Raw genomic sequence first — 15,626 nt, forward strand, 5'->3', positions numbered from 1 at the left:
GGAGCCTAGCAGGTCGAGGCTGCGGGGGCCGGGGGCGGCCACTGCACTCCAGTCTGGGTGACAGAGTGAGACTCCAACTAAAAAAAAAAAAAAAAAAAAGATATCCTTCAATAGGCGAATGGATAGACAAACAGTGGTACTTCCATAAAATGGAATATTTTTTAGTGCTTAAAAAAAATCTATCAAACCATGCAGAAACATGAAGGAAACTTACATGCCTGCCACTAAATGAAAGCAGCCAATCTGGAAAAAGCTACAGACTGTGTGATTCCAACTATCAATGGGGGCAATGACAAGATCAGTGGCTGCCATGGGTCTTGGTGGGAGGGACGGAGGGATAAGTAGGTGGAACACAATGGATTCATGTAACAAAATGGCACTTGTTCCCCCTAAATCTATAAGAATTTTTTTAAATGTAAAAATCTGTTCTGTATGAAAATGAAATGGCAGATGCATACAATTATTTATCTGTCAAAATTCACAGAATGTACAACATGAAGAGTGACCTGTAGTGTAGAGCAGGGGCTTTAGTTAATGTGTCAATACTGGTCATCACTAATGTGAGATGTTAGGGATGGGGAACTAGGAGTGGGTTGAAGAGGTTATGGGGGGTTTACTTGCTACTCACTTTTCTGTATACTTGAAACTCCCTTTTAAAAATTGTCTATTAATTAAACAAACAAAACACAGAGGATAAATTCTGTATCTCCCGTTCCATGGGAAAACTATGTGCAATCCTGCCCGGAGGGAGAAAGTGAGGCATTCCCTTCTATGGCGCTAACAGCCTGCTTCCATCCAGCCTCTTGCTGAGGCTTTGAGTCTAAACATAGGCACAGCAATCGCTTCATCTTTCCCCTGTGAAGATGAAGCCTCCTTATCCTCCTTACTTCCTACCCCAGTCCTCAATTTTGTCATGGCTCTGTTCCCATCACAGGACATTCTGACAAAAGGCTATATCAGTGTCACCCCATTTGAATCCCATCCCCTTTGGAGATGGACAGTGGCCACTAGCTGTTCCCATATCCATAGTCCCCCTTCTTCTAAAGAAATAGAATGTTTACCAGGGGCACATGACCTCCCCCACCACCACCACCAAGAAGGCAACACTCCCCTCTTGCTCTTGCAGCCGAGTGTGGTTGTGGGCTAAGTTCTGACCAATGCGTTGTTCGTGGACTGTGGTGGAGCAGCTTGCAGGAGCCTTTCTTGGAAGACAGCTGGTGTGGGCTCCTTGCCCCTCGCTTTTCATCCCTCCCTCTATTCTGCAGCCTAGAATGCGGATGTGAAGGCTCCGCATCAGCCTAGACAGTCCTCCTCCAGACTTTCCCCTCAGAGGCTGAAGTGCACTGTCAATGCCCTGCTCATGTCCCTTAGAGCAGGCTGGACTGTCAGGTACCATTGCCCTACAACTGCAAAAAGCCTCGGCTGCCAGTGTTCCCAGAAGGCTGAAAGTGCTAAAGAATTCACACCCTCTGGGAGCAGTCCTCCACTGAGGACTTTTGGGAGTTGGTGCACAAACACCCCAGCACCCTCGCCCCCAGGGGACACAGCCCTAAGGTGTGTGTCTTGCCGCCTCTCCCAGAGTTTCCCCACAGGGCCAAGCTTCAGTTGCCACAGAGGTCAATTGCTCAACAGCATTCCCTTTCCAAGTGTAGTTCCAGTGGGAATGTGGTAGTTTCTTTTCTATTCATGAATAAGATGAAAGTGAAACAATGGAGATGTATATCAGAACTTGACTTAGTCAAGGATATGAGCAACCTGTGCTAAATAGGGCAGGACTTTTGAATAAAGTCACATTTTTGTGCTACTCACAATGTAACAGCTATTGACATGACACACACACGGTCAAGCTTAACCTGCAGCATTAACATTTCCCGCCCTTACTTTAAGTCTAGATCAGAGTTTGGCAAACATTTTACTGGAATGCAATCATAACCATTATTTACATTTCATTTGTAGCTGCTTTGGTAACTGCAATGGCAGAACTGAGTAGTTATAACACAGCCATATGGTCAGCAAAGCCTAAAATATTTACTATCCTGGCCATTTACAGAAAAATTTTGCTAACAAAACAAAATTCAAGCCCTGAGTGGTAGTGCTTGCTGCTTTCTGTGATATAAACCTTCCCACTATGGCCAATTTCTCTTACCAACCAGAGCTGCATGATGACTTTCTGTAACACATATCTTAGATTTTATATTTATAAATAAAAACAAGATATACATCTATAAAGATATATTATATTAAATATAGTTTATGGTTTACAGCTACATTGTTTCCATATGGTGGTGATGTGAATAATGTTGCAATAAACTTGAGGGTGTAGACATTGATTTCATTCCCTTTGGATAAACAGCCAGAAGTGAGATTGTCGCATCATATGGTAGATCAACTTTTAATTTTTAAATAACTTCCATGCTGTTTTCCACAGTGACTGTGTGCAAATTTCACATACCTACCAATAGCATAAAAGGGTTCCCTTTGCTCCACATCCTGGCCAACACTTGGTATCTTTTGTCTTTTTTATTTTTGAGTTGGGATCTTACTCTATTGCCCAGGCTGGAGTGCAGCAGCATGATCACGATGATCACAGATCACAGCAGTCTTGACCTCCTAGGCTCAGGTGATCCTTCCACCTCTGCCTCCTGAACAGCTGGGACTACAGGCGTGCATCACCACACCTGGCTAATTTCTTATATTTTTTTATTTATTTTTGTAGAGATGCGGTTTTGCTATGTTGCCCAAGCTGGTCTTGAACTCCTTGGCTCAAGCAATCTGCCCACCTCACTTCCCAAAGTACTAGGATTATAGGTGTGAGCCACTGTACCCAACCTTTCTTATAATAGCCATTCTAACAGGTGTGAGATATCACATTGTGGTTTTAACTTACATTTCCCTAATTAAGTATGTTGAGCACATTTTCATTTACTTGTTGGTCAATTGTATGTCTTCTTTGAGAAATGACTGCTCAGATCCTTTACCCATTTTTAAAACAGGTTATTTGGTATTTTTCCTATTCAGTTATCTGATTTCTTATATATTTTGAATATTAACCATTTATCAAATAGTATTTGGTTTGCAAATATTTTCTCCTATTCTGTAGGTTACCTCTTTTTTTTTGAGTTGGAGTCTCACTCTGTTGCCCAGGCTGGAGTGCAGTAGCATGCTCAAGGTCACGATAGCCTCAACCTGCTGGGCTCCAGTGATCCTTCCACCTCAACCTTCCAAGTAGCTGGAAGTACAGGCACATGCTACCATGACAGGTTAATTTTTGATTTATTGTAGAGACAAGTTCTCATAGTTCCTCAAGCTGGTCTCAAACCCGCAGACTCGGGCAATACACTCACCCCGGCCTCCCAAAGTGTTGGGATTACAGGCGTGAGCCACCATGCCTGGCCTTTTTTTTGAGTTGGAGTCTCACTCTGTCGCCCAGACTGGAGTGTAGTGGCATGCTCCCGGCCACTGCAGCCTCCACCTGCTGGGCTCTGGCGATCTTTCCACCTCAACCTTACAAGTAGCCAGAACTACAGGAGCGCGCTACCACATCCAGCTAATTTTTTTTTATTGTAGAGATGCAGTCTTGCCAATTTGCCCAGGTGGGTCTCGAACCCACGGGCTCAGGCAATCGACTCGCCTTGGCCTCCCAAAGTGCTGGGATTACAGGCTGAGCCACCAAGCCCGGCCAGGATTCTATTTTATGTCACCAAACAAGATTGGGATACGAAAGCCCTCTGGCAGAAAATACAAAGCATGAAAAGAGGAAAAAATGGAAACACTGGGGAATAATGGGCCATGTATAGAGCTTTGTTCCTTCTCAGTCATCCCTCTTCAGGCAGCCAGAAATGGTGGGAAACTCCCAGGATCCAAGCTCCAGAAAAGCTGGTTGCAAGTCTGAAATCTAGTCTTGCTGTCTGAGACTGCAGTAACTCCCTTTCAACCTCTCAAGCTTTCCTCCTCCTTGGATCTACCACTCTTCGGGATGGTGTGCCGGTCATAAGAGTTGGTGGGTATGTGTTGCAGTGATCTATTACTTCATAACAAACCACCCAAAAACCTAAAACAACTGGGCTCAGTTGGGCAGTTCTTCTGTTCCACATGGTGTCGATGAGGTTATTCACATGACTACATTCAGGTGATAGCTCAGCTGGGGTTGGCATGTCTAAGATGAAGTCATTCATGTGTATAGTGCTCAGCTGGAGTCTCAAGAATGTCTTGAGAATCTGGCTGGGCCTCTCTCTTTCTCCATGTGGCTCTCTAGCAGGCTAGCCAGATTTCTTTATATCCAAGAGAGTGGAAGCAGAAGCCTCTAAACCTCTTATGGCCTAGATCCAGAAATGGACAAAGCAAGGGGTGGGGCCAACCAGACTGAATAGAAAGAGAAATAGAGTCTACCTTTTGGTGGGACAAACTATGCTCAGCACAGATGGGAGGACTTGTTGGCAGCCATCTTTGTAGAAAATTCCCCACAATAGTCCTTCTAGGTGCAGATCAGAGTTCCACTGCCCTCTACCCTTAGAATTAGATAAAAGACTCATATGAATTATTTTAGCATAGTGCTAAGAGCTCAGTAAGTGCTGATTGTTATTAATCATTATTATTTTTTAATAGCTTTTTGAAACAGTCTAAGAATAGTGCTGGTACCATATCCAGTTTACAGTGATATAAATCAAATGAAATTTGAGATCTCTCACAATCTTAATACCATGATTCTGTAAGTTTCTTTTTACAGATATTGGAAGTTGGGCATGGTGGCTCATGCCTGTAATCCCAGCACTTTGGGAGGCGGAGGCAAGAGGATTGCCATGGGTTCGAGACCAGCCTGGGAAATTTGGAGAAACTTTGTCTCTCCAATAAATCAAAAATTAGCTGGGCATGGTGGAATGCACCTGTGGTTCCAGTTACTTAGTCAGCTGAGGTGGAAGGATTGCCCAGCAGGTCAAGGCTGCGGTGGCCATGAGCATGCCACTGGACTCCAACCTGGGTATAGAGTGAGACTCCAACTCAACCCCCCCCCCAAAAAAACCCCAGATATTGGAAACTGAGGCTTAGGTAGATTGAGTGACTTCCGGGAGTACACACTTAGCTAATGCATGAAGTCCACGTACTCTCCCTCTGTTAACTATGCAGCTTTTCATTCATTTATTTAATAATGTACTGGACACCTACCATATGACCAAAGTAATATACATAAGCATATACTGACAGTTATTTATTGAATACATCGTATGTGATATCATGTCACTGAATCCTCATCAGACGACTATGATGAAGGTATAATAATCCCTTCTCCATTTCACAGATGAGAATGAGGCAGAACAAGTTTAATAAAAGGATACAGGATAGCCAATTAAATAATTAAATATATAATTACAAATCTTTCCTAGAGTCGAGCTGCTGTTGGAGCCAAGCAAGTGCTTACCCCTTCTTCCCCAAATCAATGTCTCAAGTAACTCTGGCAATGGGTCTTCCTGCCAATAATAAAGATGGCGCCGAGAGCGCGAGAGCGTCTCCACACACCCCCATTACCCACAATGCAGCATGGGTAGGGGAGTGGCAGTTTCTGCCAGAAGTTAATATGGCTTCCGTAGTTACACCGTTCTCTCTCTTCACTTAATCAGCCCAGGCCAGACTGTCGAGCTGCGGTAAGTCTCCTCTGCCCTCCGCAGACCGCTACTATGGGAGCGATTGAAGCCGGGCAATCGCCTTGTTGAGTTACTAGGAAAGCACCACTTCCGCTGACGTCATGACAGCGACACGTGGATCCAAGATGGCGGCGGCGATGGTGAGTGAAGGAGACTCTAGGAGCTGGAGCTGGAGCGGGGCCCTCTGGGTTATCCCAGAACCTTCCAGTACCCCGTGTCTGGCCCCGAGCCACCTCCGGGACCCCTGGCTCGGGCCTAAGGGCCACCTCTGACTGGGCCTGTCTTCCCCGATATACCCCTCCCCGGCCTTGGCCCTCACTCAGGCTTGTCAAGGCCCCGAGTTTTGGGGGAGGCGCCGTTTCGGAGGAAGACCTCGGCTGCCGCCTTCGCAGGTTCCTATTCTTCTTTGGTCCCCGCCCCCTGTGACCTCCATCTTTCATTTTTCATCTCCCAACCCTCTGTGGAGTCCCCCGTTATTCTTACCCTTGCTTCGCCACCTCATGTCCAAACCCTGCTCTCCCCATCTCCTCTCCATCCTGTGCAGCCCGCGGTTGGGACCTCTCCTCTGCCAGCCTCCCAGCCCATGTCCTGTCCTCCCTTCCACAGGTATCCTCCGCGTACCTCTCTTGCTTACCGCTACCCAGAGTATGCCCTCACCAATCCATTCCTTCTTCCATGCGTAGACTCTTCCCTACCCCTCTGTCTTTTCTGAACTCCCTGCCTGTCTCCTAGGGACCTTTTATCCCACTGGTTCTCAAACTTTGCTGTGCATGATAGTCTCGGGGTGTGTATGGGGAGCCATGTTAGAAATGCAGTTTCCTGAGCCCTGCTCCCAAAGATTCCAATTCCGTAGGGTTAGGTGATGCCCAGGAATCTGCACTTTTATAAGCACTTCAGTGATTATAGCAGAGGTAGTCGGCGAACTACTTTGAAAAACACTTCTAGCCCCACCTGGCTGCCTCGCCTTCCCTTACCCCCTACAGAACCACACAACTCCTTAGGGATGAAGGCTTCTTATAATGATGCTGTTAAGATGAAGCTTCTGTGTGGAGGAAGGTAGAGATAAAAGAGCTATGCTTGGAAGCTGGGTCAGAACTTGCTGGCTCCTGGTACAGAGCCCTGGAAGTAAATCTTTGAAGGACTGGCCTTTCTTCCAGAAGTTCGGCTCAAATTCTGCTTGTCAAGAGACCAGAACTAAAACTGAAATCACTTAGTCCAGAATGATTTCCTGGGTCTTTGCATACTGCTTCCTCAGCAGATAATTTCATCCTGGAAGTAAATGACAAGGAAAACTCAGAAAAGGAAATGGCATTTGACTTTAGCAAAAGGAAAATTCTTGTTTAAATGTTTTGTATTAGTTTTTCCCAAAGAGAGGCAGATAACAAGTTTATAACAGATAACAAGGCAGACTGGTAACAAGTTTCTTTCCTTCTGTTAGAGCTTAAGAGGTCAGGTAAAAGATTTCACAGCCTTACCTAGTTTCTGTGGTCTCAGACTTCAGTCTGTGCCACAAGTGGGGCAAATCCCAAAAGTAGTTATGTTGAAACCCGTTTTTTTCTGTACCCCATTCAGAACAAGGGTGGTGTAAGAATGTAACAGAAAGTTACACCTTTTCTGGCATAGGGAAAATGTGTAATAAAGTGGCTTTTATAGCATTGCTCTGGGAAGTTCTGCCTTGTTTAGAGATTTTTAAGAGGCTATAAGCTAGCAATACTTATTTCTGGTACACGTGGATCTAATCAACAAATATTTAAGTGCCTGCTCTGCCAGGAACTAGGGGTATATAGTTGTGAATTAGAAGGTCAAGGTCCCTACCCCGTGAAGCTTTTCTAGCTGAGGAGACAGGCAGTGAACAAGTAAATGCACGAATAATGTCGGTGGTACTTAATCTGTAAAACCAGAAAGGTGAAGTGATAGTAATTGGGGGTGACTGGGTGACACAACTACTTTGAATTGAGTGGTCAGAGACATCTTCTCAGAGAAGGTGACATGAGTTGAAACTTAATTGGCAAGAAAGAACTAGTCATGCAAAGAGCGTTCCACAAAATAAATGGCAAGCCGAAAAGGCTGGAGGGACTGAAGCATGGTGAGGGACGGGGGTCGAAGAGCAAGATACAAGGTGAAACTGGAGGGAGGCAAGAGCAACTGTGTTTCTAGAAGCAGGTCTGTGATTGATATGGACTATAGTCTCCAGCAGCAGTCCCCAGCCTTTTTGGTGTCAGGGACCAGTTTCGCAGAAGACAGTTTTTTCTTTTTTTTTGAGTTGGAGTCTCACTCTGTCGCCCAGACTGGAGTGCAGTGGCCGCTCCCCGGCCACCGCAGCCTCGACCTGCTGGGCTCTGGCAATCCTTCCGCTTCAGCCTTCCAAGTAGCCGGAATTACAGACGTGCGCTACCACGCCCGGCTGATTTTTTGATTTATTGTATGAGTCTTGCTGCCCAGGCGGGTTTCGAACCCGCGGGCTCAGGCAATCCACTCACCTCAGCCTCCCAAAGGCGCGGGATTACAGGCTGAGCCACCGAGCCCGGCTGACAGTTTTTTCACAGGTCTCAGCGGGGGAGAGGAAGGGACGATTTGGGGATGATTCAAGCACATAACATTTATTGTACCCTTTATTTCTATTATTATTACGTTGTAATATATAATGAAATAATTATACAACTTACTATTATAAAAAGAGGCATGGATGGAAATGGTAAATAAAATAAGTATCAGATTCTGACTTAAAGCCTGCCACCAGATGCAGCTATACAACTGAAGTTCATCAACTCACTTGCCACTCACTGATAGGATTTTGAAATTTACTACGATTTCTGTGCAGTCAGACCTCACTGCTGTTGTTAATCTGTATTTGCAACCGCTCCCCATACTAGCATCACTGCCTCAGTTCCACCTCAGATCATCAGGCATTAGATTCTCATCAGTAATGCTCTCATGCTCAGTTCACAGCAGGGTTTGCACTTCTGTGAGAATCTAATATTGCCACTGACCTGATAGGAGATGGTGCTCAGGCGGTAATGCCTGCGATGGGGAGCGCCTATAAAAACAGACGAAGAGCCGAGCTCGGTGGCTCAGCCTGTAATCCCTCGCCTTTGGGAGGCTGAGGTGAGTGGACTGCCTGAGCCCACGGGTTCGAGACCCGCTGGGGCAGCGAGACCTCATCTCTACAATAAATCAAAAAATCAGCCAGGCGTGGTCGCATGCCTGTAATTACGGCTACTCGGAAGGCTGAGGCAGAAGGATCGCTGGAGCCCAGCGGGTCGAGGCTGCGGTGGCCGGAAGCGGCCACTGCACTCCAGTCTGGGCAACAGAGTGAGTCTCCAACTCAAAAAACAAAAACAAAAAACAGATGAAGCTTTGTTTGCTCACCTGCTGCTCACCTCCTGCTGTTTGGCCCTGTTCCTAACAGGCCCCAGACTGGTACTGGTACCAGGGGACCCCTGGTCTACAGTTTGTGGATTGCGTTTTGAAATAGATTTGTTAAGCCACTTCCCCTTTCTAACCTCGCCAGCACAATACATTAGGGGAGGCAGCCTGTTCTTAGTCTGCAGAGAGGCCATGGAAAAGAGTTCAGATTTTCTAAACACAAAGGAAAGCACAGTGATGTAGTATTTGTTGTGCTACTTGGGAATGCTGTGCTGTGCTTCCATGCTGAAAACAGTAACTGATTTCAAGAAACTGAGTATGTAATGTATATAGTGGCCCACAGAGGCCAGTTTAAAAGGGTGTATGTGAGAGACTTCATCTTTGGTGCAAGAGTGAAAAGGTGTGGAAGCAGGTTTATTACAGGTGCATGTGAGAAAGGGGCAGAGTGGAGTCCCAGGAAGACTTGAGTTGGTCTGTGTCAGCACTTCGTTACACAGAAGTCAGAACAGTCTTTCACAACCATTGGCAGTGAGGGGTAGATCTACTTTGGGGTGTTTGGGTTTCTCGGGCAAGTTGTACACCCAAGAAGGAACTGAACTGGTGGGTTTGGTGGCTGTGGGAACAGGCTGGGTTTTGGTGCTTTTGTTTTGAAAGTTAAGGTCATGGGTACAAGTTTCAAGTGACATTTATGGGCTTTTCCCTCCTCTCTCTTTCCAGTGAATGGTTCTTCCCCAAGGGTTGGGCTGCCGTCTTCCACAAAGGTGTTAGCATAGTGGTTGTTTCCTGACCTTGCAGGGGAGACTTCACCGTAGGAGAAGATGGCTAGAGTAAACTGAAGTTCCATTGATTTTCCTGCCTTCCTCCTGCTCTGGATTAGGCACTCTATAAAAGTACAGAATACAGAGTTGACCTGTAGCTGGGTCTGAATGAAGAGGCAGGCTCATATCACTTGTTATGAAAAACTGCTCTTGGGAATATTATTTTCTTGGAACTTGGGAAATGTCCATTGAGTACATTCGTGAGCATCTCAGGAGTCTAGAAACTTCAGCTTAACTAATAAAGCTCGTACATCTCTCACATATATCATTGTTCACACTGTTTTGACTTTTATTATAGTCTTTTTGGGTACAATTCACGTACCTTTTAAAGTGTACAGTGCAGTGGATTTTCGTATATTTACAAGGTTGTGCAACCATCACCATTGTTTGTCTAGTTCCAGAACATTTTCATCACCCCAAAAAGAAACACTAGCGGTCACTCTCTGTTCTTCCCTCGCCCCAGCAATCACAGGTTTACTTTCTGTCTCTATGACTTTGCCTATTCTGGACATTTTCATGTAAAGGGAGTTATACAATATGTAGTCTTTTGTGTCTGGCTTTTACTTAGCATAATGTTTTCAAAGTTTGTCCATGTAGCATGTGTCAGTATTTCATTCCTTTTTGTGGCTGTATCACCTTCATCAGTTGATAGACATTGGGGTTGTTTCTGCTTTGGGGCATTATGTGTAATGTTGCTGTGAACATTTATGTACAGGTTTGTGTGAACATGTGCTTTCAGTTTTCTTGGATATATAATTAGGAGTGTAATAGCTCAGTTACTGTGTTTTGAAGTTACTTGGGTTTGATCCAGTCCAGAAGCAGAGGAATGGACTGAATGACATCAAGGTTCCTTTGAGCTGATAGAGGCAGTGCTAGCCAGTTCCCTCAGCCCCAGCAAAAGCACAGGAACTGTTTTTAGTGGTGGAATCTGGTGCTAACTTTAGGGTAGTTGGATGGTAGTTTCCTGGAACAGGAGCCTGGAGGTCTGGACTCTGCCGCCAGCATTGTGTACGAGAAGTTGCTGTCTCTTTTGGCTTCTGGACCCTATATACAAGTGAGTACAAGCTGACTGGAGAAGGAGCACTGGAGCAGGAGTCAGCAGCTTGGGCTTGGTCCCAGTGCTGCCACTGATACACTGTGTGATCTGGAACAAATTGTTTGACTTTATTGGTCTGTTTTTCACATGTCATACATGAAGTTAAGGTTTGCACTTGTTTCTAAATTCCAAGACAAAAATGCTGTGGTTTAGAATACTTGGATTTAAGGTGACTTTTACTAATATGCCTAAAAATCAGATTTATTTTGTTTTTCTCCATGATTATAGTTCCCGTGAGCCTTCCAGGCTGTTGTCTCATGTTGGATGTGTTGTCTGATCTCTCAGGTTGCCTGCCTGGCACATACTCTGTAGGAGCCACTCTGTCCTTGGAGCTAAGGCCTTGGCTCAGTATGCTTCCCTGAGAGTCCTTTAAAGGATGCCCTTAATCCCTAAAGGAAGTATAGAAGAGCTAGAGACAGCATTATTGCCTCTTGGTTTCTATTTTACAGCTTGGACAAATGTTCCCCATTGATTTTGGCATTAAAGAAGCAGGTCACAGAATGTTGGAGAAAGTTTTGATCTCTGGACACTGGCAGGAAGGTGGGAAGGAGCCAGGATGAGCAGGGCCATCTGTCCACAGATGAACATTGGAGCTACCTACCATCTCCAAACTGGCTTTGATCCCTGAACCTTTGCTGACACTAGTGTTTCCCAAATGGGGCATGCATGAGGATACCCAGGACTTCTCAGTTCCGTCCCCTTTCCTCTTCGTTGTTTCCTTCTATGCCTTCTGACACGGTTTCTCACCTGTGCCTTGGTGCATTAAACTGATAGACTTTCCGGGGCTTGAAATCCTGGTCTTAGGTTTAGTCTAAGAATCTGGGCTAGAATCCCAGATCAAACACTGATTACTTTTGTGACTTTGGGCTAACTATTTGACCCTTTAAGCTTCAACTACCTTATTTTTTTAATGTTTATTATGGTAAAATATACATAATAAAATTCACTATTTTTTTTTTTTTTTGAGTTGGAGTCTCACTCGGTCGCCCAGTTGGAGTGCAGTGGCCGCTCCCGGCCACCGCAGCCTCGCCTGCTGGGCTCCGGCGATCCTTCCGCCTTCTGAGTAGCCGGGATTACAGTCATGCGCTACCACGCCCGGCTGATTTTTTGATTTATTGTAGAGATGAGGTCTCGCTGCCCAGGCGGGTCTCGAACCCGCGGGCTCAGGCAATCCACTCACCTCAGCCTCCCAAAGGCGTGGGATTACAGGCTGAGCCACCGAGCCCGGCTAAAATTCACTATTTTAACTATTTTAAGTGTATAGTTGAGTGATACTAACTAAAAACATTCACATGTTATGCAGCTGTCACCTCTGTCTCCAGAACGTTTCATCATCTGAATCAGTTTCCTTATTTTTCAAATGAGAACGATGCTCTCTTCAAGTGATTGTAGTGATGATGAAATGAAACATGAGATGAAAGTACCTTTCACAAGGAGAGCACTCTGCCACTTCGCCCTGAGGTTTGAAGTCTTGGAGGTGAACTTTCCAAGCGTGGTTCTTGGGCTGACTCAGAGTTCTTTTATCAATACCTAAGGCACAGGGAAAGGCCGTCCTTCAAGGTTTAAGCCTGGTTGCCTTTCTACCTCATGAAGGTGGTTATTAGTTTCACCTGGACCTCCACAGCTTGCGATGGGTTTTTCCCTTCCCCCAAATAACAGTTTTTGAGTCTTTTTATGTGTCTCTGCTCAACATTTTCAGTCTCCTGTGACTAATTTGGTTTGTGTGTGTGTGTTTTGTTTTAGTTTGCTTTGTTTTTTATTTACTTTTTTTTTTTTTCTCTGTGAGTTCATTAACTTCAGGGGACTGCTTGGTAAGTGGTCTTTAGCTGTCATTAGCATTCATTCACATGTGACTGAATTCTTAGGTAGCTTTAACTGATTGGGTAATTGATTTCAGCTAACTTTTGACAAACTAGGCCGAAAGTCTTGTTTTTTTTGACTGAATCTGGGGATTAGTTACTGACATGGTATTAAAATGGTGCCTTTGACCAGGCTCGTTGGCTCAGCCTGTAATCCCAGCACTTTGGGAGGCCGAGACGAGTGGATTGCCTCTGTGGGTTCGAGACCAGTCCCCGCAAGTTGGCAAGACCTCGTCTTTACAATAAAAAAAAAAAAAAACTAGCCAGGCATGGTAGCGCATGCCTATAGTTCTGGCTACTTGGAGGGCTGAGGCAGAAGGATCGCCTGAGCCCGGCAGGTCACCACTAGAGTGGCCGTGATCGTGCCACTGCACTCCAGCCTGGGCAACAGAGTGAGACTCTGACTCAAATAAATAAATAAATAAATAAATAAAAATAAAATGGTGACTATCTTTAAAAAAGAAAAAGAAGAGTCTAGCCTACTGTTAAGGAAAGTGCTGCTTTTGCAGCAGGAAAGGCATGGAACAGGACCCCAAAATGATGTTCAGGTTGGCCAGACATATTCGTAGGTGACACCATTTATGGGAAAGGAGATTGCAAAGAAGAGGGTGCTAAAAAAGAAAAGGTTGGCTTCTGGCTATAGAGAAATTGAGTGCATGAAATAATTTTCAGTTCTCAGGGAAACGTTTCCTTTTTTTTCTTTCTTTCTTTTTTTTTTTTAATGAAGAGGTTAATTGTTCACACCTTTCATAGTGGGTGGGCAGATTTTGGGTGTAGCCCTAGCAGTCCTTCCTTGGATGGCTGTTTGGGAGAGTTTTCTACATGCCCAGCCCCCAAGGATAAAACAGGGAGGGAAATGACTTGATTCTTGGTTCTCTAGAGTTTTGTAGCTTTCCAGGCTTCTGTCTCTTCCCTGGTTACAGAGTGTTAGATCACACACACAGGGCTTCTAGATTGCCATCACCGTGTTCCTTGATGCGCTGCCCATGTAGTCTCGTGACTTGGAAACCAAATAGCAAAAGTAGAGTGAGGCGGTCCACACATCTCTTCAGACCTCCCCTCCTGTCCTAGCTCTGAACACGCAAAAGATGATTACTAAATACGTAATTGATGGCCGGGCTCGGTGGTTTAACCTGTAATCCCAGCACTTTGGGAGGCTGAGTTGAGTGGATTGCCTGGACCTGTGGGTTTGAGACCTATCCGGGCAACTTGGCGAGACCTCATCTCTACAACAAATCAAAAATTAGCCAGGCATGGTAGTGTGTGCCTGTAGTTCCGGCTACTTGGAAGGTGGAGGCGGAAGGATCACCGGAACCCAGCAGATCAAGGCTGCCGTGGCCAGGAGTGTGCCACTGCACTCCAGTCTGGGCGACAGAGTGAGACTCCAACTCAAAAGATAAATAAATAAATAATACGTAATTGACTTTTCAGTCTGACCCTCACATGAAAACTACTGAGACAGGTGATCCTTAAAAGTTGAAGCTACAAAGGAGTGTTCTAGGACATTTTGCTATGCCTTACTTTCCTTACAGAGATGAGCTGTGGGTCAGACATTTTTGTCAGGCTGTTGGGGCTGTAGAGGGTGTTGACGTCATAGAATCAGAAAGCTGCAACAAGATCCAGGGGTCCTAGCAGGAGCCTGTGAACCGCTAAGTCTCGATTCTCCCAGAATTAAATGTCATATTCTGTGTAGTGGAATGTTTCTTCTGGAAACAGGGTTTGTAGTAGCTTTCATAAGGTTCTCAGAGGGGTTTGTGATACCTTCCCCAAGGTCAGAAATGGCTGTCTGTCTGGTTACCCACAAACTTGGTACCAGAATCTCCCCTGCTCATTCTTACCTCATACCCCACTTTCTGTACATCTTCAGTGACTCTCATCCAAGTATTTTCAGAGGCAACCCATTTCCTTCCTTCCCGTCTTAAAATATAAATGTGGCTGGGCACAGTGGCTCATGCATGTAATCCCAGCACTTTGGGAAGCCGAGGCAGGAGGATTGCTTGTGCCCAGGAGTTTGAGACCAGCCTAGGCAACAAAATTGTGTGTGTGTGTGTGTGTGTGTGTGTGTGTGTGTGTGTGTGTGTGTGTGTGTCTGCTCATTTTGAATAAGGTGATTCTGTTATATGGAAAAAATTTCACATGAAAAAGCTATGAAAATATCAAAACATCATGTTGTACACCATAAATACATACTTTTTATTTGTCAGTTTCCAGGCCCTTCTTCAGTGGTAAATAATCTTTGCTATTTTTAACATCTCTTCAGAACATTTTTACACATATAAAATGCCTGTTTAAAAAAACTTTTTATTGTAAAAATTTCCAACACAAAAGCAGAAGAAATAGGATAACTAACCCCCATTACCCACCCCACAGCTTACTGTATTGCCAGACTTGTTTCATCTGCATCCCCCCAAGCTAGTTATCTGTTTTCCTCAGGTTTGTTAAGTTATAATTGAATACCATAAAATCATCTGTTGGAACTGTGCAGTTCAATGAATTTTAGTTAATGTATGGACTTTTGCAACCATCACCACAATGACAGTGGTTTTTTTTAAAATTTTTTAATTTTTAAATTTTTTTGAGTTGGAGTCTCACTCTGTCGCCCAGACTGGCGTGCAGTGGCCACTCTTGGCCACCGCAGCCTCAACCTGCTGGGCTCCGGCGATCCTTCCGCCTCAGCCTTCCGAGTAGCTGGAATTACAGGCATGCGCTACCACGCCTGGCTGATTTTTTGATTTATTGTAGAGATGAGGTCTTGCTGCCATGCAGGTCTCAAACCCGCGAGCTCAGGCAATCCTCTCACCTTAGCCTCCCAAAGGCACGGGATTACAGGCTGAGCCACCGAGCCAGA

The sequence above is a fragment of the Carlito syrichta genome, unplaced genomic scaffold (assembly GCF_000164805.1).
Source record: "Carlito syrichta isolate Samal-C Ts95f unplaced genomic scaffold, Tarsius_syrichta-2.0.1 Scaffold287895, whole genome shotgun sequence".
In the NCBI taxonomy this organism is placed as follows: Eukaryota; Metazoa; Chordata; class Mammalia; order Primates; family Tarsiidae; genus Carlito; species Carlito syrichta.